This window comes from Poecilia formosa, unplaced genomic scaffold (assembly GCF_000485575.1).
Source record: "Poecilia formosa unplaced genomic scaffold, Poecilia_formosa-5.1.2 Scaffold345, whole genome shotgun sequence".
In the NCBI taxonomy this organism is placed as follows: Eukaryota; Metazoa; Chordata; class Actinopteri; order Cyprinodontiformes; family Poeciliidae; genus Poecilia; species Poecilia formosa.
Genome location: NW_006800284.1, coordinates 219834 through 245072, shown reverse-complemented (window position 1 = coordinate 245072; position 25239 = coordinate 219834). Strand labels below are relative to the sequence as shown.

At 36.8% G+C, this 25239-nt stretch overlaps 1 long non-coding RNA gene across 1 annotated transcript in view; it reads right to left on the bottom strand.

Annotated features, from left to right (window-relative positions):
- Window positions 1-4914: 4914 nt before the first annotated feature.
- The window catches only part of LOC107833212 (uncharacterized), a 25494-nt gene continuing 5169 nt past the window's right edge, over window positions 4915-25239 (bottom strand). Inside the window, exons 2-3 of the long non-coding RNA XR_001658925.1 lie at window positions 13960-13972; window positions 4915-4925 (exon numbers count right to left, since the gene is read on the bottom strand). This is a non-coding gene — a long non-coding RNA (uncharacterized LOC107833212). The remainder of the gene's footprint in view (window positions 4926-13959; window positions 13973-25239) is intronic.

Sequence of the window (25239 nt, the reverse complement as noted above, 5' to 3'; positions counted from 1 at the left end):
TCTTTAGCTATTTGCAGAAATGTCTGTAACAAGCCAATTATTTTACTTTTAAAAGGTAATCCACCTGCAAAGCTGCAAAATTCAAAGAAAGTTAGGAGAGGATATGAAAATCTGTCAGCATTTATGTAGTGAGCAAATTAATATCAGCTTTAGAAATAATTGGAACCCAATAAATGTTTGCTTATTGCAAGAAGTACATCATGGTGGGTAAAAGTGAAAAGCTTGTTGAAAACACAAGTTACAAATGAATTTATAATCTCACACAAAGATTAAGACCTGGAATCCATGAGTGCTGACTGTGCAAGACTCCACTGATGAAGGAAAATTAAAGCATAATCTGGTCTGGACTCGGTATGTTGTGTGTCCTGCTTGATGACCGTAACACACTGGGGGCTCGTCCGGGATCCAAAAGATGTTTAATGACCCTTCAGTGTTGTGATATTTATGGGCGTGGTTTTGCTTCTGGTGGCTTCTGAATGTTTGTTGGCCATGTTTGGTGACATATTTTTGATACACATTACTGGAGTGTTTTCAGATCTACATTATTTAAATATGAGGGTAAATTTCCCAAAGTTTACAATTTGGCTGGTGCTTATTTTTGATTTGGCGTATAGGATAGCTATTTACGAAAAGTCTGAAATAGCTAGCTTAGAAACTGCATTCTTCTCTGTTTGTGCAGCACCTAATGACGTTTTTACCGTAAACTCAACCAAATAAAAGCAACATTAGGCTACATACTGTCTGGTTTTTGATAAACTCTGCAGACGGTCATCTTTTTGATGACCGTCTTAAAAATTCCTTCAAATCACCAATAATTCTTTTACTGAAATATTTTCCATATTCAACGGTTTTAAGCCAAGGTGACCAGTCCAATTCTGGGGATTATTTAATTTCCTGAGAGAATTGCACTGCTGGCACTACAACCAACTTTGAGAAATCGCCCAAAAGTTAAATTCTTTCTTTTTTCTGAGACGATGTTGCTGCACAGAAATGTTGGATGTCTCCTGTTGGTTCCGTTATTTCAACAGGTTCCACAACGCTGACCCTTAACTCGACCGGCCTCCAATCCTCTGTCGGCGTTTAAAGGCCGCTCTCCTTGTTGGGATTAGATCCGAGCAGCGAAATTCAGGAGATTCCAGTGCAGAGTAAGGATTAATGAGCTCAACCTGATTCCATCGTTTCCACCACACAACGTAGCAGTAAGGAGCTGCAGCCATGGCTGACTGTAGCCTTTCATGTGATTGTGCTGCAGGTGTGTGTGTGTGTGTGTGTGTGTGTGCAGCGCAGGAATGAGTAAATGGCAAAGTGGACCCTTCATTCCTAACTGCATTAGACAGGTGAGTCATGTGGAAACAGCATTATCCTGGGGCAAACTGAGGAGAACAGAAGCTCACTGTAGTTTAGAGAAAATGCACAAGAAAGAGCAAACAAAAAAGATATGGTCCACGCTTTAGCAGGAAGCTCGTTAGGAACTTTTCTTTTCGATAAATCCGGCAGTGCTTGAATCTTTGGGTGCATTAATGTCGACTTAAGGTAAAGATTGGCTTTGACTGCTCTAATTGCAGTCCAGCTTAACGAAGACCAAAGAAAATCTGAAATACAGCCGTGTAGAAATTCAGGAAAAGTGCAGCGACAGCTTGCTGGTTAAAACAGATTAAATGCTAAAGCTGAGAGTAAAAAAAGGAAATCTGATTATTGTTTATTCCGTTTTCATTAAGTTTGTTTTTACAGAGACAAATTAAAACAAATGTTATCTAGAAGTGCCGAATCCAGTTAGTTAGAAACCAATTATAAAATCAGATTTAGGACTGCAGACTGCTGCAGAGTGTCATACTAACAAAACATAATAAAAATAAAATTATGAGAATAAAGTCATAAAATTGCAAGAAGAACTTTGTACCAGTGGAAAACGTTCAACTTTTCAAACTCAGAAATGTCCTTGTTTCTTCTAGAAAATGTCTGAGTTTCTTGGCAGAAATTTACTCCTTTATTTATTTTTTCTTTCCATAAAAAGTCCTAAAACGCCAACAAACGATGACGATTCCAGCAAACATTCACAAGTTGCTTTGAAAAATTTCTGCTTTAAAATTCTGGGGCTACTCGGTAATATTTTAAATATTTTCAGTCTCTGTAATTTTCTCTCACTGTTTTTGTTCTAAGGTGTTGATTTTATTTCAAACGGGCAGCAGGACCTTTTACCACCTCTGTGGATTTGCTCAGGGCAGTAAATGCTTCAGAAAGCAAAACAACAGCAGGACCTGGTTCGGGGCGCCAGGCCAGGTGAGAATGTTTAACTTTAAATAGTTTCTAATCAGTTTATTTTCCTCTTTCTGTTGTTTGGAGGCCCTGAACACCAACACGCCAATCATTGTAGCACAGAACAGCAGCGGCTTTGTGCTGTTATATTTGACTGTGTTTACTAAAGCGTGACGCCTGTAGCTGCAGACCGGGGGCCAAATAACCTTCATGTATTGTTCAGGGCTGAGATGGGACAAACAGATTCATCTGTGTTGAAACTTTAACGCCGCCTGGTTTGTGTGTGTGGCAAAAGCAAAAAAATGCAACAAAAACGAATCAGAAAAAACATTAGAGAAATAAAAACTGCTACAACTGCAGCATAATCTGTTGAGCTTTGAAAAATTTTGTTTTTGAGTTCAGTTTGCAGTAAAAAATTAAAGTAAAGCTATATTCCACATGCATAATTTAAATGATCGCCACAAATATTTTAAGAGTAAAAATCAGCTTTAAAACATTTACTTTGCCTCACCTTCTGCTTACTCTGTTTGTTTTTTATCCCAGACTTTTCAATAATGGTTGTAGAAATATCGTCTATGTTTTAATTTCCAAAGTAAAATTTGTGTTTTCTTTTAAACTCAAGCAAAACAAGAAACTAAAAAGTTGGAAGTAGATGTGATTCCTTTACAAAATGTGCACAAAACTTTGTTTATACCTCACTACAGTCGAATTTTCATTACAAAAGAAATGCAATTTAGTTAAATTCAAAATCAAAAATACTTTATTGATCCCAAAGGAAAATTAAATTAAATGTTATAATTCAAATTGATTAATTCAAATGCTTCAAAGAGTTAATTTAGATAATGATGACTGACCTGTAGCAGTCTGTGTTACAGTGAATTTGAATTTGAAGAAGCCTCTGACTGAAGAACCTTTTGTATCTACCTTTTGTACTATTCTCTTTAACCTCTGCAAACTTTGTCAAAACAATAAAAATATGGAAACCTGTGAAATGTCCTTCGGGGGCAGCTAGAAGATGTGAACTGAAGAAGAATGAATGTTGTAATTTATACAACAAAACAGATTGTTGGATCGTTTAAAAGTGTCTCTAAATCCTCAACAGGTAGCCAGCGAACACAATGTTTAATTTACCACTCCAATAAAGAATACTCCTCTGAGAACAGCAAAGATTGTAATAATAAATTTAAGCAGCAGATTGTTGATTATCATCACTTTATTAATGAGTTGTGTGTGCAAAGTCAGGTTTTAAGCTGGTGTGTTTCCATGTCTCCTTTTCCCTCCTGTTGGCAAACTTTAACAGCACCACAATTTATTGCAGAATCTGCAGAAAGTCCTAACAAATGACTAGAAGAAAACATTTTAAATGAGACAACACTTCTCTTTTGGGGTTGAAAGTTTGTTGTGCATAAATTGACCTGAAGGGTCAAAGGAATCTATTTGAGAAGCGCCGATGTTCACATCAAATTCAGTCCATCAAAGTTAAAGCTGGGCTTTCGCCCAGCAGGAGTTCAAACTGATCCGGTGTGAAACGAGGCACAAAATGAGAAACCAATGCTGACAAAATGAGAAACTCAGACTTCACTGTTGGAAGACCCACAACCCGCATCTTCTGTTTAATGGCATCTAAAGATGAAGCTATAAATTTTAATTTTGTTTTTTTCCTCACGTTTAAAGGGGGCCTATTGTTTTATTTTTTAGTTTCACTTGAGTTTCTACAGCTTCTAAAAATAACCAAAGTGCTTAAAAAAAGTTATGGAACTAAATTATTTCACATTTTTTCAATTAAACTTTTTAGATTCATCTCAGAATTTCATTCTTTTTTTTTCCTCAAACATTTAAACTTTTCAAATCCGGAAATTTCCAAGATTTTGTCTAGAGAATTTCCAACTTTTCAAACTGAAAATTTTGTCAAAAAGGCAAATGTTTTCAACTTTATATACCCAGAAATGTCAGAGTTTTGAATTTTGAAACTCAAAAATTTCCTTTTTTTTTTTTTAAATTTCTGAAATTAATCTCAAAATGTTTGAGTTTTCCAAGAGAAATTTACTCATTTCTTTGTGTCCCTACTGTGCATACTAAAAAATAAACCACTTGAATTCTCTGTATTTATTTACAAATCATTCTATAATGCAATTGCACAATCATCTTATTAATACGACGGTTATTATAGCCACTGTAGACATAAAAAGAGGAGTAAATTTCCACACAAAAAAAATCTGAATTAAAAACAAAAATCTCAGAAATTTTGGGGTTAAGCCAAAACGTTAGAGGAAAAAAAAAACTCAAATTTTGAGATTAATTTAAACAACTTTCTAGAAAAAACTAGAAAATGTCTCAGTTTCAAAAGGCAAATATTTCTGGCTTTTGAAACTGAGAACATTTCCAAAAGTTTTAAAATTTTCCACTTTATTTACTCCTTATTTCTTTTGGTCCCGAATGTGTTTCCATACTCAAGAAATCCACTTGAATTCTCTGCAGGTATTTACAAATCATGCTAGAATGAAATTGCACAATCATATCAAAATGTTCACAGAGAGAAATAAACATGTCCCTATTAATTGTAAAGTTTTAAGCCTAAAATCATAGCAGTTGCGTAACAGAGACTCCCGTGTTCCCGTCCTCAACTGCCGAGTCCTCCGTGGGTCCACAGGGTCTTAACAACCTATTGCCTCACTCCTTCCTCTCTGTGTTTTTTATGTGTGTGGGTGTAGTTTCTTTAACTGGTGGAGGGAGGGAGGGGATGCAGTGTGTGCGCTCCCATGTAACCAAAACTAAACCTGAACCGCAGATCTAGACGCTACCTGGTGAATTTCCTCTAACATTAACGTGGAGTGGATCTTCTGGCTTCTTCGCACGGCTGCGTTTCGCAACATGACCCACTCAAGTTCCGTGGACCGCCAGCCAACTGAACCCGGACCGCGGCGCTCGGACTCTGAGCTTTCCTCCGCGATGTGAAGTAAACCTCGGCACTGACTGCACAGCTGGAGCATCTGCAGAAGCTGCTGCGCTGAATGACACCGAGCCTCCGCGTCCCGTTTGTGCGTAAATTCAGGACGCCGCTTCTGTGCGGTTTGCCACGTTTCTCTTGCGCTCCGCGTTTAATCAGAAAGCTTTTACTGAGCCAGGACGCGCACACGGTAAGTGGAATAACTGTTTAATGTCTACAGCCATTCTCTTCACCGTTACGCACGGTTCTGGCGGCTCAATCTAATCTGTTTTACTCACAAATATCCTCGAAAATAACCGGAGAAGAAAGCTGAAACAGATCTGTAGAGATAGCGCTGCGAGGAAGGAGATGATAAGGTCCAAAAGGTTCCTGAAGACTAGGATGTTCGAGGCATCATTTTGATGAAAACCTAAATGTTTTGCATGATAAAGTAGATAAAAGCAGAAGCTCCAGCTCTTTAAGGTTTCAGAATCTTGAACTCAGATGACATATTGCTCAGTTTTTGTGTCAGACTGCAACCTAGTAAAACTTTACAACCTCAAGGAACAACCAGCTGTTTTTTCACTCCTAAATGTGGTTCAATCCAACCTGTCTGTGCCATTATGTTCTCTGTATCATAAATAGTAAGACGTAATTTTTCCTCCACCTCTGGCGCCCCTCTAGCGCAGCGCCCTGATAGTTCTACCCACTTTTTGCGCCAACATTCATTTTCCTTTGAGGCCTTCGCCGTTCACCTGATTTTTGCTGATTCAGTTGTTTTCAAGGGCTTGAAATCAGAAAGTCATGGGTTCGATTCCAGCTTCTCTTTGAGCAAATGAATGTGCTGTAAGTTTTAAATCCAATAGAAAATGAAGGAACTAATTTATTTTCCTTGTTTATACATCAAAGCGTGATTTTTTATCTTATTTTAATTAAACAAAAAGGACCATGAAAGCACCTGCTAGAGGATTATGTGGTTTTGGAGCAATAATGGAGCAAATTCTTGTTTTTTGGTGCATTTAAAAGATCTGATCAGGTTAATACCTGGGTTTACATTTGCAGCTGATTTCATGTCTAACATGAAGAAAGAGAGTTAAAATATCGTCATTAAAGTGAAATATTGTTGAATATTTGTGAGGGAAAAACAGCAAAAATCTATAACTTAATCCAATCCTCTGGCTGCCTGAGTTTCAGAGACGTTGCATTGAGAATATTCTTCTCTGCATTAACTGGTGGAAAAAAGGCAGTGAGCAGCCTCCAGTCCAATTCAAGCTGGGAGGAAAAATGGATCTGTCGTCTGTGCTCTCAAGCTTTTCAGAAACCCACACTGGTGTCTCTTCTCGGAGCGAGAGCCGCATTTCTGCTTTAAGTAGCCGGCTGATGCCAGAGATATAAAAAAAAGGATGAGCGCTCTGATGGAGGGCAGCAAACGTCCCTCCATCTCCATCTGAATTTTCTTCTGTATCAGCCAAACAACACAACTCTTACAAATGAGACTTACAAATTAAAATAATATTGCTGAATAAGTGATTTCCCCAAAGAGCAACGTAGCGTTCTCCCTTAACATCAGGCATGACGCAGCACATCATAAAGAAGCCTCATTACCATCTCCTTATGCAAATTCTAAAATTAAGTATTAATATTTAATGGTTGTTTTAACTGTCCACCGTGAGTGCGTGGAGGAAGGAACCTCTAAAATAAATATCTGTTTACCTGAAGGGAAGAAAGCAATCTGAGAGGAAGGAAGGACAGTTGACATTGATTTGCAATTCACCAACTCGCCTCAAGGTAGATTATAATTTCCCCGACAGAATATTGAGCTAAAAGTGGATTTGTTGATCCACAGCAGGGGATGTAATTCAGATATGAGGGAATTTCAATAACAGACGTATAAGAAGAAACAACATTCAATAATGGCAGAGAATATTAAAAAATAGCGTAAAATCAGCTTTTTTAAAAATCAAAAACACACCTGGGGTGTTGATTTGATTGTTTCTCTCATGTTTTAGAAATCCTTTAATATATTTCTGTCTCAGCTCCTTCAGACTAGTGGCAGCAGCAGGAATTAGCCAAGCTCATTACACGAACTACTCCTCAGTCCAACGCTCCTAAAGTAGGAGCTTCTTAAAGAGACGGAGGCCCAATTTCAAAGTTAGATGTAAGAACTGAAGGTAGCTTTAGCTGCATATGGACCATATAACTGCAATTTGGAGCTATGAAAATAAATTAGTTTAATGGAAACATGACAAAACCCCCCACTTTTTTTATAAAACGTTTTTGTTCTAGCATTTTCGGATCGCACGAGTCACATGATCAACAACTGGATGTTACTACTGGTGGAAACCACAAAGAAGACAACAGGAAGTAGCTGGAAGATGATGGCGCAGCTTGTTTTTAATTACTTATAGAGTGAACAAACTTATTCATGTGTGATTTTGTTTTGCGTCTCTTATTTATTGGAAACACCAGAATTGTCAAATTGTGTTTTTTCGACATTAGCGGAATATCAACACAAGTTTTGCTCACATTTGTAATAAAAACACATCTACTGTTTTGTTATTGGCACCATATGGCTGGAAAATACACATTGCAGTTCAGTAAATTTAGTTCGATTTGGGACCAAAACTGCAGCGTTTGTTACATTTTCAGCTGCTGCAGTTCGCTTTCTCACTACCCTGAGTCAAAAGATCCAAGCTAATTGAAAAACTTGTTCCCCTCCTCACCTGACGGGGCGCTGCACCAAGAACCGCTGAAGGAAACAACACAAAATCTTTTGAAGACTCTGAGCGCATCGTCCTTCTTCACAGAATGTAAACAGAAATGGAGCAGCGTCAGATTTTAGAGGTTGAAAGTTTTTTCTTTTGTCTTCAGCAAAAGACTTCCAGCCATTTCTCCTGCTAGCGCTAGGCTAATACATTTGTTTTGGCTGTATTTACCCAGAATGCCATGTGCTGTAGTCCACTTCCTGCTTTTGGAGCGGTCTCTGGTCCACTTGGCGTTCACATATGCATTCGAACCGAACCAGAGTTCACTTCAACCAAACTGAGAACTGAGAGTTTGCTTTTTTAGTCGATTAAACATTCACACTTCCCCAAATGAACCAGACTTTCAACAAACGATTTGGAGTTTGATCAAATCGGACTGAACTGTGCTGGTGGGAAAAACAATTCCCTTTTATTTAAGAGCTCAGATTTTTGCTAAGTTTTCTGCTTTTTGACGTTTCCAGTGGCTTAATGGAAACGGTGAGACTAGGTGGAAATGCATCACTTTCCGTTTCACCGTCTCTGTAACGGTTAATGTGACACAAGGTGAGAGGGGAAAGCTTGATCGATTGTTGACCCTCGGATCCAGGAGGAGCAGGTTGAACTCTGGCAGCGATGCCCCGTCTCCCTGACCCTGTTAATGGACTTCATTGACAGGATCTGCAGCCAAGGAGAAGACTCTGCTTTTTGCAGATGATGTGTTTCTGTTTGCATCTTCTGACCTTCATGAACCAAATCCTCTGAGTCTGAGGCAACTGGAGAAATGTGAATTTTGCTTTGTATTGGAGGTCAAACTGCCTCTTTTGATCTTTAAGTTATGGTTGAAGGAGTGGGAGACGGATAGATGGATTTAGAGCTGCAACTAACGATTATTTTGGTAATAAATTCTGATGATTAATCAGTTAATTGGATAAAAACATTGGCACATTCTGCAGATTTTTCATCTAACATTTAGGTCATTTAACATTTATTAGAAATATATTAAAAGATTCATATAATTCAATAATAAAAATAAGCATTTTCGATAAAATACAACAGTATTCTTTTAGTGAACGCCTGATCATTTGTTGCAAACAAATATTGCAGCATCTGCAGCTAAAACATCTAACATATTTCAAGGATTTTTTTGTATCTTAAATGCAAAATGTTTACGTTTTGTAAAGTTTTGGCTTCATTACTTCTCTGAGTGTATTATTCTTTGAGCAACTGACCTTTTTTGAGACTATTTACTCCAGATAATGATTAATCGATTACTAAATTAGTTGAAAATTATTTCAGTCGTTGATTAGTAATGATTAATTCGATTAATCACTTACTTTGTAGAAGAATCTGTATCCTATTGCATTTCTGAGTGTGTTGTTCTGTGAGCAATTAGCCTTTTTTGAGTCTATAAACTCCAGTTAACGATTAACCAATTACTAAATTAGTTGATGATTATTTGAATCATCCATTAATCATCCATTAATAATGATTAATCGTTCCAGTCGTAGAATTGGTGCCCTATTTGCATTTCTGAGTGTGTTGTTCTGTGAGCAATTGGCCTTTAATCAAGTCTTCTACAGTTAACAATTAATTGATTACTAAATTAGTTGACGATTCAGGGTTTTCCCCAGAAAACTAAGCCTGGTGCTACAGCAGTCGTTCATCCAGCCGCCAGCCATGTCTTTGAGTTAAAAAATGTTTAAAGTTGACAGGAAATTTGAAAATATCACTTGATAGTTGTGCATTATTGGAAGACTGGAAGATTAATGCATAAACACTATAAGACTATAAAGTCTTAAAAATGGCAATAATAATAAAAAAACTATGATAAATTAACAATGCCAAGCCTGGTGGGGGCACAAGTAAAGCCTGGTGGCCCGCCAGGCTGATAACACACTGAGGGAAACACTGCGATTATTTGAATCATTGATTAATTGTTTGAGTCCTAGAAGAACTGGTGCTCTATTGGCATCTCTGAGTGTGTTTCCTGAACAAAGTGCCTTTTTCTCACACTCCAGTTAATGATTAATTGATGACTAAATTAGTTGATAACTATTTGAATCATCAATTAACCTGACTAATCTGAAGAATTGACGGCCTGTTTGCAGTAATGCAGGCATTTCTTAAGTGAGGAGTACAGGAGTCAAAAAGCAAAGCTGAACTCACTGCAGGGACTCTGCAGTATATACTCCTTCTGACCTGAAGGGAAAAATACTGTATAAAGTCTGAAGCTGGAGAGGGTGTGTCTCTGGGGAGCAGGATGTCTTCCTCTTCCTCTTGGATCTATTATCCCCGCAATCCGATCGTGGACCAGAGAAAGCCAATGGAAGGTTGGTCAGCTCTTCATAGAAACCAGAACGGATCAGATAAGGTACATAAATATATATTTTCCAAATCCTTATGACTCTTTCTCCATCAAAAACTATCTGCAGCGATTAATGGAGGCCTCAACTCTTTTATTCCCATTTTTCTAAATCAGTCATTTCTTACTGTATTTATTTCACACAAGATATTTCCTTGTCAGGTTGTAAATGTTCAGATGGAATTTACAATTTATTGCACTAAAAACGTAACAGTTGCAACATTTTGAGCAATCATATATCAAGTTGAAGACCTGTGTTTTACAGCCTTGTAGCTATGAAACTGCAAAGATTTTGGGAGGGAAGTTGTTTCTCCAACAGGTGAAAAAATAAGTTTATACTGAAGAGGATTGACAAGCTTAGCCTGACATTTTTAGCTCAGCCAGCTGGAGTCATGTGTCGATTAATCAGATTAATTATGATTAATTATGATTAATTGATTATTGAAATAATCGTCAACTAATTTAGTAATTGATTAATCGCCAACTGGAGCACAGAGGCTCCAGTAAAGGCCAATTGGTGAGAAAAAAAACATTCAGAGAAGCAATTAAGTTAAAACTGTATAAAAATAAATATATTTAAGATAAAAATATGTTTTATCCAGAACTCTTCAAATGTCTTAGTTTTAGCTTCAAGTTCAGATTTATTATAGGAATCCTGCAGCTTTGCATTTTAGGCAATAAAATGTTTGTTTTCTTATTTAAAATAATTTGTTTATTGCATCTTTTAATGTATAAAAAGGCTTAATTTACTCAGTGTAAAATCAGTAGAATGTCCCATTTTTTATCCAATTAATCGTCAGAATAATTATAGATTAATCGACTCCTAAAATAATAGTTGCAGAACTATTCTCAGTATCAAACGTTAAGAAGTCACATCAGCTTCAAACAGTTTTTACTGTCTTTATCTTTTAAACAACTGATAAAATAAAGAGTTATTGTCCCCCCTGATTTATTCAGACACTTAAGGAGTAAATCTTAAAATTACTGCGACTTCATAGAGACAAACAGGCCGAGGAGAAGCTGCTGTTACTGCCTCCTGTAAAAATCCTGATGTAAAAATCCTGTGGGATGTGAATAGCCCAGTCTGTGCAATGTTCTGCATATTTTCTTGATTGTTGGAAAGCATAGCTGGAATTTCATGGGTGTTAGACCTGGAGGTATGTTGTGAAAGCTGTGAGAATAAAAAGCATATCTAGCTCTAAATTACAGCTTTGTTGCATGATTTATTATTTGTCTTTACTTAACGTAAACTGTGCTGTTCTGACATGTCACCTTTGCAGGATACTAAAAGTATCTTAAGTTATTTCTTTTTGTGTGAATTCGTCCTGCAGCGCTTTGCGGCGTGTCATTCGGCTGATCATGGGGCAGCATCTGTGAGGATGAGTTAAACTGTTAAGCTGTAAAACAAAATCCACCCTGCGAATTCAGCAACTGTCTGCAGCAGCAGAGGAAGCAATATCCACATGTTGTTTGCTACGGTACCGATGAACTGTCAGTAACGATCTGGAGAAGCTAGAAACGCAAATAAAAGGTCTGCTTCAGCTGAGTCAGCTGCTGACGTGAAAGAGAAAGAGGAGAACAGCAGCAGCATAAAAAGTTTTTACTGCAGGTCTTCCTCAAGCAAAATAGTCTTTCAAATAGACAATTTTAAAATAAAACAGAAGGGAAATCTGCCGAACATGCAGCTGGAAGTCTGAGCTAATGTTTAAAAAATAAACAGCATTCAGTTTATAGGAAACTGCAAAAATGCTGAAACACTGATTTCCTTTAAGTTTACACCTGCAGCATTGATCTTTGTTGGTGGCATTTGGAAAAGTTTTGTTTCATAATGATTATTTTGTTATGTTTTCCTAGCATAATCTTAGGTGCTTCATTTAGGTGCTTCTTAAAAGATTTGGTTGGCACAGGAAAAATATTTATGCTCATGTCTGTCTTTTTTTCAAAACTATGACTTTACAACTACTGACAAAAATAAAATTCAGTGTCTCACATTTGAGGCTACGGCTGAAACATTAATCGCATCAATTGATGATTCAAATAATTGTCAATTAATTTAGTCATCGTTTAATCGATTATTCATAAAGTGGAGTATAAAGACTTAAAAAAGGCCAATTGCCCAAAGAACAACACACTCAGAGCAGTAATTATCCCAAAATGTACAAAAACATAATATTTTGCATTTAACATATATAAAAATAAACTTTCTGTAAATATTCAACATTTTATGAGATTTTTTTCATAAATGAATGAAGCATTTTTTGCTGTTTTTTTATTAATAAGTTAATGATGAACTGACCAACCCGACTCTGTTTTAATGGGCTGAACTTTTCACATGTTGATTTTGGAAGAATTTTTTAGCTGCAGATCTTTTTCTACGCATGACCAAGCATTCACAAAATAAATGCTGTTATTGCATTTTAGGCTATAAAATGTTTGTTTTCTAATTTAAAAAAGGATTTGGCTTATTTATTTGCACTTTTTAATGGTATTTCTAAAAAGATATAAAAAGGCTTAAATGAAAAATCAGAAGAATATGCCAGTTTTTCATTTCATTAATCGATTAATCACCAGAATGATTGAATAATCGATAACTAAAATAATAGTTACCAGCAGAAAAATAATGTTTTAACAGAAAAATGGGCCCACTGAGGCAACTAACAAGACATTTTTCCCATAAGTGAAATAATCTGCTAATGGACCCAGAACGTTTTTGTCAATATCAAGAAATTATTTACTTAAATAAGCTCCAAAATCTTGCTGAAAAGTTAAAAAGTAAGTTTTGTCTTTTTCAAGTGTAGTAAGATATTTGCACTAAAAAACAGACCAAAAATACCAAAATACCAATACCAAAAATTATTGGAAAGTTTACTGGAAGGAAAAGAGCAGCAGAAACAAGGAAAAAAACAAAATATTACCAATAATCACTTGAATATTGCACTTTAAGCAGCTTTTTCCAGCTTATTCTGCGAGTGGAAATGATTCCTCAACATGATTGTGTTCTTTATTAAATTGGTCTGATGAGACATAATCATCAGGATCGGCTGTCTGAATTTCACTCTACATAAAAATGTGATTATAAAACATGAGTTTCGGTTTATCTCACATTCTCACATGTTTGCTGCATAAAGACAATCCAGGTCCTGCACTGCTCTGTCCTACTTATCTGGTAACATCTTAGAAAAATGAAATCCTGCGAGCTGAAATGACTTTTCCTTTGAAGAGCCGCTGCCTTGACGGTCACGCCTGTTTGGAAGATGTGAGAGCTCTGAATTAGCTTCATAACTACAAAACGCACAATGTCTTTGTTTCCTGTTAAGTAAACACAGAGAAGTGAATTTGCCATCTTTGTTGTTTGTTATCCGTCTGGATGTCCTGGGGCTTTCGCTGTGATTTCTCTGCCTGTTGGCAGCCGGAGACCAAAACATGGAGGCAACAAGAAGCAGGATCCTAATGGCTCCCGACTCACCTGCTCCCCTGGGATTTATGCCCCAGGGCTCACTGCCACGATCATAAACCCTCACATTTTAAGGCGGCAAAGTAAAGCTGTACTGTTTCTACACTAACTCACAACCACTCAAAGGGCATCCATTACACAAAATTCACATTTTTGCAAGTCTTTGTTCTTTTAAGAACTTCCCAAACCCTTAAAGAAAGTCCAGCCTCGTTGTTACCTAGCAACCCGAGCTGAGTTCCAGCACGTTTGGTCAGCTGTATCATGGCTGCTGGAAAAGAGGAGGGTTTTGTTGTGGACATGTGAGTGTACAGGCTGAGGTAGGGGGCGTGGCCAACAGCAGCTCATTTGGATTTAAAGCGACAGGACGCCCTAAAACATCTTAAAATACACAGAACTGAGCAACTAACATCTTATTATCGAAGAATGACTTTGTGCAAACAAAATGTAATGAACATGTTTTGTATAGACCATCGACTTATCCTAACCGGTTCAAGGAAGAATAATAGGTCGCCTTTAAAAGGCTCTGTCTTTAGCTGACAGGCTGAAAATACCAAAGTGCAGCCGTGAGCCTTCCTAGTCTTTGTCTTTTTTTCCTATAAAGCAAACAACTTTAGGATAAAGATGATCCTTCAGGCGGTAGAGACAGATCTGGTCCAGGGAAATGAGGTTTTCAGATGCTGCTAATGTTGCTGCTGCATGTTAATGATGTTTAGGTGTGCATAGGTGCTGCAGCAAACTGGGAGAAACAAAGAAGGCAGATGATCTCAGCATGTTTCACAAAAAGCACCAGAAACACGTTGAAATGAAGAATATAACGATCTAGTCTACTGCACTGCAAAACAGAAAATCTTACCAATGATTTTGGTTCTACTTTCTGGTGCAAATATCGCATTAAACTTGAAAAAAGACAAAATTAATAAGTAACTTTAAAAAAATTACCAATTAGTGCATGCAAAGAAACATTATAGATTATTTTACTGAAGTATTTTTGTTTTCATATTCTGTTTACCTACACAACCAAATGTGATTAAACTGGGTTTAGGAACAAAGTCTACACATTAATGCACTTAAGGGAATTTTTCTGACTCATCAGGGTCCGTTTCTGCAGCTGCCCATGCATCGCGCTCTGCTGCTTCAGCTTCCAGGAAAACTCAGTTGTCATCACCTAAGTTGAAGCACTTCCACACTTCAGGTCACTTTAGCATTTAAAAGCTATTAAAATCTCCCCATGGGCTTTATTTATTTTTTTTTAAATATGGCATCTCATTTCATTTTTACACAGATAACTCAGATTTATCTGTAATCTGAAGGTTTTACTGGACTGTTTGGAAGATTTAAATCCAAGAAGGGCTTTAAACTTTATTTATTTAAAAAAAACAAAGTGTGTGACTCCCACTATTTAAGTCTTTTGAAGGTTTATTAAAAACATTTTGGCACAGTTGCAACCTAATGCAAATAAAATGTGTCACTTAGACCATTAGTGACCTTTTAAAGCCGCTGTGTTAAGAAAATATGCAGAGTTAGCGAAGCTGCATATTGATTAGCTTCATGTTTAGCTAGCTAGCTTAGCTACCAAAAGTAAGGGGGTACGGTACGGTACTGCGTACCCCTAAAAGATTTAGTGGGGGTTCGCAGTACCTGCAAGAGAGAGGAGCGGCTGTCAGCTGTAAAGAATCAACGGGTTCACTGTGCAGCCGTGACTGATTAGTTTTTCAAGAACAATCTAAAACACGACTTAATCAGTTCATAAATAAATTTTTTCCCATTTCATATTGTTTCTGAACTGTTCGTGCTTTGCTATATCAGGGCTGCAATACATCGATCGCAGAAGGTTTTGAGTCGATCTCGGCATTAGGTGACAAACTAAACGCCTCCAGGAGGCTGAGACCAGCACGTCCTCCTCTGACTCGCTTAAAACGTTCGTAACTTTATTGTCATAGTACAATAAAGGAACTTAAAACTACTTTCACCCCTGTGTGTGTGTATATATACCATATATATATATATATATATATATATGGTACTTTACTCACATATTATTTTGACTGTTTATTCCTATTATTTAAATTTTATTCTTGTATGACTTTATTTTCCATACAACTGACAATTTCTGTATAATTTCAACTTTAGTCTCGTAATATTCCAACTTTATTCTTGTTTTTATAGCGTGGCTATAATACTTTATTGTTTTTTGCTAATCCATAGTATTTAACTAGTCTGAATTCACAGCAACATTATTTAGTAGTAAAAGCAACAGAATAATAAGCCAGGATTAGATTAGGTCCTGTAAACTCAGCGGCTGTGTGCAGACAGCCAGCAGCACAGCGTTGTGCATTCTGTAGCGTCGTAGCGTTAGCAGACGCTGCTTGTGTGGATGGTGCCGATGTTATCAGGCTCCTGAATGGTTTGTGCTGATTGCTCAGGGCTGCATGGTTTCCTGTCAAGATGAAACAATGAGATTACATTTATGAACATAAGAAAATTAAACTCAAGCTTTTCAGAAAAGTTCAGAAGTTCTTTCTCTTAATTATTCACTGCATTAAACCAAAGCTGCGTTCTTGAAGGGATATTACATTTTTCTTATGCTTTAATTCATTTCTACTCCTTATGCAAAGCACAGAAACATTTTTCAGTTTGAATTAAATTGAACTTATTGAACCTTTTCTTTGATTGTTGATGTGGAAAGCTTTTCCTTAAGCATTTCTTTATGGATATAAAGTAATGCACATATCTTTGGTGAGACGTCTGCAGCTTTCATGGGTAATATGGATTATGTTAGTGCAGTGACCCTGGGGTGTAGAAAATCAGATGAAAGTTATCTATGCTTCTTGCAAATAGAATAAAAAGATATTTTAGCTGAATTTGTGTTTCTTATTTTAGAGAGTGTATAACATCGTCCCAACTGAATGTAAAATTTATGTTTTTTGCTTGTTGGAGGTGTTTATTGTTACCAGAGGCAGTTCTCTGATATGAATAGCCTTCAAATGAGGGGCAGCATTATGTGTTTTCCAGCCACATAATGGCATTTTATTCCACAATCAAGTAACTATGTTACCTTCAGCTGTTATCAAAATGCCGTATATGCCAAATATGACTTTTAAAAATGTTCCTTCCTTGAAGTTGGGCCTCTGTTTCTTTAAAAACGCCTGCTCTTTCTGAAACTCTGCCTTCACAACGTCCTCACAATGTTAGAGGGATAAAAAGGGATTTATTAACCTTTTAATGAGTTTTATAATGAGCTCAGCATATCTGTAGTTCTACCAGGTCTTTGCTGCTGGCTAGTCTGAAGGAGATGGAAGGGGGAGGAGCTGCGTTTAAAAGGCGGGGCTACGTCCACCCAGCCATTTTGCAGAGAGGAATGGTTGCCATGGAGATAAACGTATTTCTCAAACATTCATGAAAGGGTCAAGGTAACACTGCAGGTATGATTTTGATGAGAGAATAACATTATATCAACAATTCACATTTACAAATAATTCAATCACAATTTAATTCCAATTTATTCTAGTTATCAAATGTTGCATTAAATACCAGTTATTATTCAAAATAGTTTAAAAAGTTTCTAACTAAGGAAACACATCAAGTTATTGACATTCACAGCGTTTACTACTCCTGGACGTAGCGACAGTAAACAATCTCTTGTGTTGTGTCGTTGACTTTACAGCAGTTGCTAGGTAACAGGTGGAGCTCTGCTGTGGTTGCTAGGTAAAAGTTTGGAGCTCTGCTGCGGTTGCTAGGTAACGGCGATGAGTGCCTGCTGATTTGTAACATTACGTTCTGTAGATATTTGAAACGGTTTATTTTCCCAAAAAAATATTAATTTACTGCCAAAAAAAAAAATGTTTTTTTTTCTTTTAAACACTTGATCTGTTGATCCGTTTTTAAAAGCAGCATGATGTGAATTTTATGTAATATTGCCTCTTTAAGTCATGAAAATCAAACTTCTTCACATCTTTTGTTGTGGCTTTGGTGTATTGCTCAGTGCTAGATGTAAAAAGTCAAGATATATTTGACAAAAAACAGAGAAAAACGTTTTAAAAAATCAGTAAGGCTGTTGCTTTTGTAATAAAGTTCTACTCTTTTATAATCTGAACACAGAAAAATAAATTATGCACATCAAACGCCCCCATACACTTCTTGACAACAGATCCTGTCATAACCTGGAAGCAAAACGTGGATAACTAAACGTAGAAACTTCTTGTCTTTTTAATTCTCCTAACATTTCAATGTAATTTGCAAATTACAGTCGGGAGACTGAACTCCCTCAGCTGCGTTTAAGTAATTGAAACATGGACGTCTTTCAACAAGTCGTCAATCACAAAATATAGAGCACTAATGGCTCGGGCGGCGGCTGTGAAAGTGAGGAACAGAGTGCGTATAGATCCAGACATCATGACCCCTGCTGTCATTTTAACTGCCAGATTGTCAGGATCTATGATAACAACTTCCAACTGGAGGCCCCGTCTTCGGACAGCGCTCTAATTATGCAAACAGATTGGGTGAGTAGATGTTAGACACGAAATTAAAAGAAAGAAAATGATGAGAATCTGAGCAGAAAAAAGAATAAACACTGAAAATGGGAGAAAACCGAAGGGTAGAAGGTTAGATCTTCCTGATTGAACACAAAACACAATTAGCATTGCCCTGAGGCAGCACAGTGTGGTGGATTCTCCCCTCCAGTGAAACAATGGTGTGAAAATTGATGAAAAGAGAGGAGAACCTGACATTGTACGTCGAGAGAGACAAACTGGTTTTCTCACAGTCCGATTCCTTGTGAAGACTCCTGCTGTACATCCAATAAAAATATAACAGAGAGTCTCAGTTTCCTGAAGTGGTGAAAATCCACTCTGAAGCAAAGACCCAGCAGGACAAAAGCTGACAAGAGACGACAGATAAAAGGCGTGCCTTGATCTAAAGATGGAGACGGCTGAACAAACTGGAGGTATTTTTGGTTCATGTTATGCTTTTTGAATCGAGGTTTTTAAGTTGTGTGCATTTATTTCCCCAAAACCTGCAGCTGCAGCCCTTAAGTGCCACTTGACATGACAAGGAGGCAGCAATGAGCACTGCTAGCTAAAAAGTTAGCTATGCTGACGCTAAATCCCTAATCTTAAATACTAAAGCACTGTACTGACATGGTATTTAGTCTACGCTAATGATAGACGCTATGCTAAATTCAACCATGTTGATGTCCACGTTTCCACGTAGTATATAGCCCCCAACAGGGTAAAATTTGTTATTGCACACCTACCACCTATGGTGGTGCTTTGCTAATTCCTACTAATTTGCTGTTTATTGTATGACTGATGCGTTCTGGGTATAAAGTAAACATAATTTTTATTTCCCAAGAGGAGGATATTAGGAGAGGAAGCAGAACTTTTGTGTAAACAGTCTTCAAAATAAGAGCGTGAATACAAGCTGCTTGAAGAAATCTTCCCCAAAACTTCAAGATGCTGAGCTTTATTTTACTGAAACTTGCAAAGCAGCCAAGTAAATTATCACTTTGGAATTTTAATTTATTAATTTAAGCTAAGTGCGGTAAATGTTTTAAATGTTAGCGAAAATGCTACATTGTTAGAAGTGAAATAAGCTGCGTAACTAGTGTATTTTTAAGGAATTGAGTCTGTTTAGCAGCACCTTTGGGATGATTTAGAGCTGATAAATTGAGGTCAGACCTGCTTGTCCAACATCAGTGTCTGACCTTACAAATGTACTTTTGGAAAAATGGTCAAAAACTCTCGTAAACACGCTCTTCAACATTGTTGAAAAGCTTGTTATTCCTCCAAACTATTGGTTGGCATCTTTTAAAGTTCATAATTATCAAACCTGAGTGAGTTATTCATCCAAATGTATGTCCTTCTGTGCATCTAAACATGTTTTTACTGTCATGAAAGGAGACTTTTCACCTTTTCTATGAACGTTTTCAGTGTATACAGGAAAACCTGACTTCCAGCGGTTTTTCATGTTATCCTCAGTGCTGCTCTTGTTAAACATCGGCTCTTATCTGCTGGATGGATCGTTTCTTTCCAACATTCAGTGACTCACTGGCCCTTTGCCTTTCTGACTCATACACACAACAAAACACGCAGGATGAAAAGAGCGCACTGCTGTTGGTCCTCATCCATTGAGCTAAACTCCCACTTCTCTCCCTGGATCTTTCTCCCTCCAACAAACATTACTTTTTAAATACAGATGTTTAATCTCAGCGTAAACAATTTGTCTACTTCAGAGTGTGATTTATGGACCTATGGCATCTCATCAGTTCATTTAATTATAACAACTGGGTAAAAATAAAGAACGGGAGCAAAATAAGAACGATACTAACTCCTAGTGTATGACGTTATTCCATTATCTTCATTGGTTTCCAACACTGAGAGAAATAAGGGAGCTTGAAGCTTAACTTGCTTTATTTTCAGTGTGTTGCACATATATTTAGTGTACCCTCCACCTATTCTCAGTTAAGTATTATTGGATTTTAAGTCATGGAAAATCAGCCTATTCAAGGATTTTTTATAGAGCGTGTCTAAAATATTCTACAGAAAATGCATTTTTGAGCGTTGAGATACCTAGATGAAATGCTACTCGACACGCTACTGGCTGGCATTTGCATAGCAGTCAATCTAGTTAATTTTCCTTGGCACGGATTGGCTGAACCCCCATCAGCAACCAAAACAGTAGCTTGAGCTGTAGTGCCAAGATGATTTCCATTTATAACGTTTTTGTTCCTCCATTTTAGATCTCAACTGCTTCTAAAATTGGCTGAAATGCTTAAAAAAAACATCCAGCCATGTTTGGCCAACAAGTTGTCTTTTTTTTGGTGTCTGGTGTCAGCTTCCATGGGCACTGAGCCGTTACCTAGCAACCACAGCCAAGCCCAGCCCCGTTACCTAGCAACCTGAGTTCCAGCACATTTAGTCAGTTAGTTTTACAGCTGTTGGAACAGACAAGTGTTTGGTTGTTGATTTATTTATTTGGATTTAAAGCAACAAGACGCCGTAGAACTGTTGAAAAGTGGTAGAACTGAGCAGACTGAAATGTCAATATCTACAATGACTTGGTGTAAAAAATGTAATGAACATGTTTTGTGTAACCCATAAACCTGAGGTGTTCAAGGAGGCACAACAGGTCACCTTTAAGGTATATTTGCTATTTGAACTATAAAAATAGGTAGTTGGAAACAATTTTCAGACAATGTTTCAAGTATTTTCAGATTTCAGCAACTCATATTTAGTTGTGGTGTCACATTATAAAGTAATTTATTGAGTTTGTATGAGGTAGACCAACACAAAGTAATGCATAATTGTAGAAGTGAAAATAAAACAGGTGGTTTTCTGATGGTTTTATTATCTAAAATCTAAAATGTCTCCTGTTAAAAGCTTAGGATAATTGCTTTTGAACCTAACCCTGCTTTAAATGTCTTTTTCTGAGAACCATCAAGTGTCCAGTCTAGTAGTTTAGAGCAGATTTTCACAAAATAAAGTAGGAAAAATTTCACTAGTAGAGAAAAGTTCAGGTTCATAATAACTAGAAGCAAAATAAATGTTTACACTGTGTAACTGATCAAAATAAAACAGCAAAACAAGCTTTCTATAATAATATAGTGTCTTTAAACTTTACCACACTTTATAGATTACACATATGAAAGTACAGACACCAAACCTGAAAGCTTGACTCTAATAGACCGACCTACCTGCCACTGAAACCTGGATGGACCTCGAAAAAGCATTTCAACTAAAGTACCAGATAAAAGTGAAGTTTTTTGCAAACAGGACTGGTGAAACGACCATTTGTGACTTTCCTTTTTCTCTTCTACAGGAGCTATAGCAGAGAAAAAGCTGTCTTTCCTGAAATATTAAACAGTGGCTTAATGTTTAATATCACGCCTTTTGGAGAGGAATCCCTGCTAAAATCAAATGCTGTGCCTAAGTGCTGATGGTTTGCAGGAAACCTGAGAAAAATTTACTTGACAAATGAAGATGCGGTGTGATTTCCGCTCTAGCTGAGAGTCGTGTGTGTAAACCGTGAGTGGAAAACAAACTCGGCACAGCAGAATACAAAACAAGATAATAGCCTCCTAGGTTAGCTCACATCGTGGGAAGAAACAGCCAAACACGTGTCAGTTAAGCACATCGTGCCCTTTTCTCTGAGCCGATAAAATCTGCTTCAGACTCAGGTGGTAAAATGAAACAAATCAGAGCAAATAAATGCAATAAATAATGATTAAAACACACTAGACAGACTGGTGAGACTGGACAGACTGGTGAGACTGGACAGACTGGTGAAACTGGACAGACCTGTCAGATCAATGGATTTCATTGAGATTTGATGTGATAATTTAGCACATATTTGTAAAATGAAAGGAAAAAACCATGTTTTTCTTTTTTTAGCTCAAAAATCTGAAAAGTGTGGTGTGCATTTATCTTCATCCTCCTGTTAATTTTAGACTAATGCAACCAAATGCCTCCAGACGACAACTAATTGGTGAACAGAGTGTATTTAAATCTTAATGTAAATTTAGTTTGTTTGTTGGGAAAAAAACATTTATTTAGTCACAGATTAATTGTATTTAATTCTATTTACTCATATTTAATTGTGATTCATTGTATTTAATCATATTTAATCGTATTTAATTGTGATTAATCATGACTAATTACGATTAATCGATTATTAAAATAATCGTCAACTAGCTTCATTATCAATTGATCGCTAACTGGAGCACAGAGACTCAGAAAAGGCAATTTGCTGAAAGAACAACATATTCAGAGCAGTAATTAAGCCAAAACTGGACAAAAAAAATGTGCTTTGCTAGATCAGGGCTGCAATATGTCGATCGCGGAAGGTTTTGAGTCGATCAGCATTAGGAGACAAACTGAACGCCTCCAGGAGGCTGAGACCAGCACGTCCTCCTCTGACTCGCTTAAAACGTTCGTAACTTTATTGTCATAGTACAATAAAGGAACTTAAAACTACTTTCACCCCTGTGTGTGTGTATATATACCATATATATATATATATATATATATATATATATATATATATATATATATATATATATATATATATATATATATATATATATATTGCGTTTACAATTTGTAAAATGTTCCTGTGAATGTAAAGTTTAATTTCTTTTTTTAAAGTACAAAGGACAACATGCACTGGGCTGTACAAAAACAAAAATAAATTGATTTATATGAGTAGTAAAACAAAAAATAATTAATATGTTTAAAAAATAATGTTAAAAAAAGAGAAATCGCGAAAAATTCAACTGTATTTACTGAAAAAATCAAATGTTTTGGTTTTGAGGTCATGAGCAGCTTTTAAGTGAGTTGATAAATTTTTCCACAGTTTAAAAAACTATTTTTATTCATTTACACACTCAAGCTATAAACATGTTTGTTTGTGGTTTTAACAGTGAAAAAGTTGGAAAAATTCAAACGGTACAAACAGTTTTGCTTGGAAACTAGGAAAGAAATTATCTTTACAGTTATCCAGTTTAAAGCTTTAATTTCCTTTAAAATATAAGGAGTTTTATTACTTAAGATTAAGTTTTTCTTTGGGATCAATAAAGTTATATTAGTTATATTTTTATAATTGTTTATTGCAGGTGTTTCATTCAGATGATAATAAAAACATAATTTAATCTGGTTTTAATAAACAACATAATAATGATCTGTGTGACAAACTGCAGGACTTTCACTGTGAACAAAACTGTAATTTTTCCTGCTAAGCAGTTAAACTGTCTTGTTTTCATCAATCTGTTCCTTCGCATTAAACTTCCAGAGATTATCCCTCTGAGCCGCCGTAATGAACGCTGAGGCCTGAACTTCATTCTGTCGCTTTGCAAAGCGTTTTATTTTACAGCGGTGGAGTGGCTTTCCATAAATCCCCAGAAACCCGCTTCGCCTCTTCGGCTTCACCTGGAGGAACTGACTGTTCTGAACGTCTTTTTATTGCGGACGGGGCCAGATGCGCCGAGTTCTGCATGTTTTTTCCTGCAGCCCACGCGGCTCGGCTGCATCATGTCTGCTGCAGCATGGCGAGAACATGCAGAAATAAAAGATGATGATGGTTTCTCTCCAAACCATCCCTCATAACAGCCGTGCATTCCTCCTGTTGGAGGATTTGATGAATTGGACTCAGTTTCATCCATCACTATTTAACAATATCAACAAATCTAAACAGATAAATTTGTTGATACATTTGTTGGTAAAAAGCCTTAAAATTTCATATTCAGGTACCAAAACCATTTCTCCATGTTATAAATGAAATAATCTGCCAGAGGAACCAGGACTTTTTCATTAATATTAAGGAATTATTGACTTAAAACAAGCTAATTGTGCTGAAAAGCTACTTGTAAATTAGTCTTACTTCAAGTGCAGTAGGAAATTTGCACCAGAAAGGAAACGAAAAATACTTGGTAAGATTTTGTGTTTTTGCAGTGAATTATTGTCACTACTTTCTACAACCGGTTTTTATCAAAAGGACGACATTTAGTCTTCCCCTCTGACATTTTACAAGGTTGAAGAATCCAGTGATACTGAGACACAAGTTACAAAGCAATTACAGCTGAACTGAAGTTTGTAGATTCATATTTAAAAGTTCTTCATTTTTTGCTCAAAATCATTCTTAGATAATTAGATTTTCTTCATTTTAAGCTGTTTTTGGGCCTCTTGTCACTTTAAATCCAAATAAGCTGCTGCTCTGCATTTTCCCACATGAAAATGGCTGCAAACAGATGTGCAATTATACAACCATACAGCTTTGAAAAGCAGAAGCGGAGCCTCCTGCACAACCAACAAGAATGCAGCAAGAAGTTTCTGGATGATAAGTGAACAACAAAACACTTTTTGTCTTTTCCAGCATCCATTGTAGAGCAGTAAAACTAGTTTGGGTTGCTAGGTAATGGGCGGAACTCTGCCGGGGTTGCTAGGTAACCAAGCAGTGCCAATAAGCTGTGAGGTTTATGAAATAGCGAATGTTCAAGACACCAAATAAACATGAACTTATTGCCAAAAAACAGCTGCGTGTTTTTTAAGTGCTTGGTCTGTTTTTAGAAGCAGTTGAAACCCAAATGGACATCCATCCATCCATCCATCCATCCATCCATCCTGGTCCCTGGTGGGGTCAGCAGGGGGTCGAGAGGCGGGGTCACCCTGGACAGGTCACCAGTCCATTGCAGAAATGGAAATATAAAAATGTGCAAAATGTGAATTTTGTGTAATAAATCCCTTTTAAATTGTCAAATTAAACAAACTTAGATTAATTTGGATAAACTTAATTCAATTACTTCTCACCAGTAGGAGAATTTCTTAAGCTGGATCGACAGCTAGGTTGGTTTAGATTGGAAACTGCATTTTATAATTTCTCAGTTTATGTTGTTCTGATGATCTGGAACATTGAAATGATAAACATTGTATATTTTACTGCATACATCAGTTCATTCACCCCCAGCTGGGCCGACGTGAGTCTCAGACCGTTACAGGTTGTGATGCAT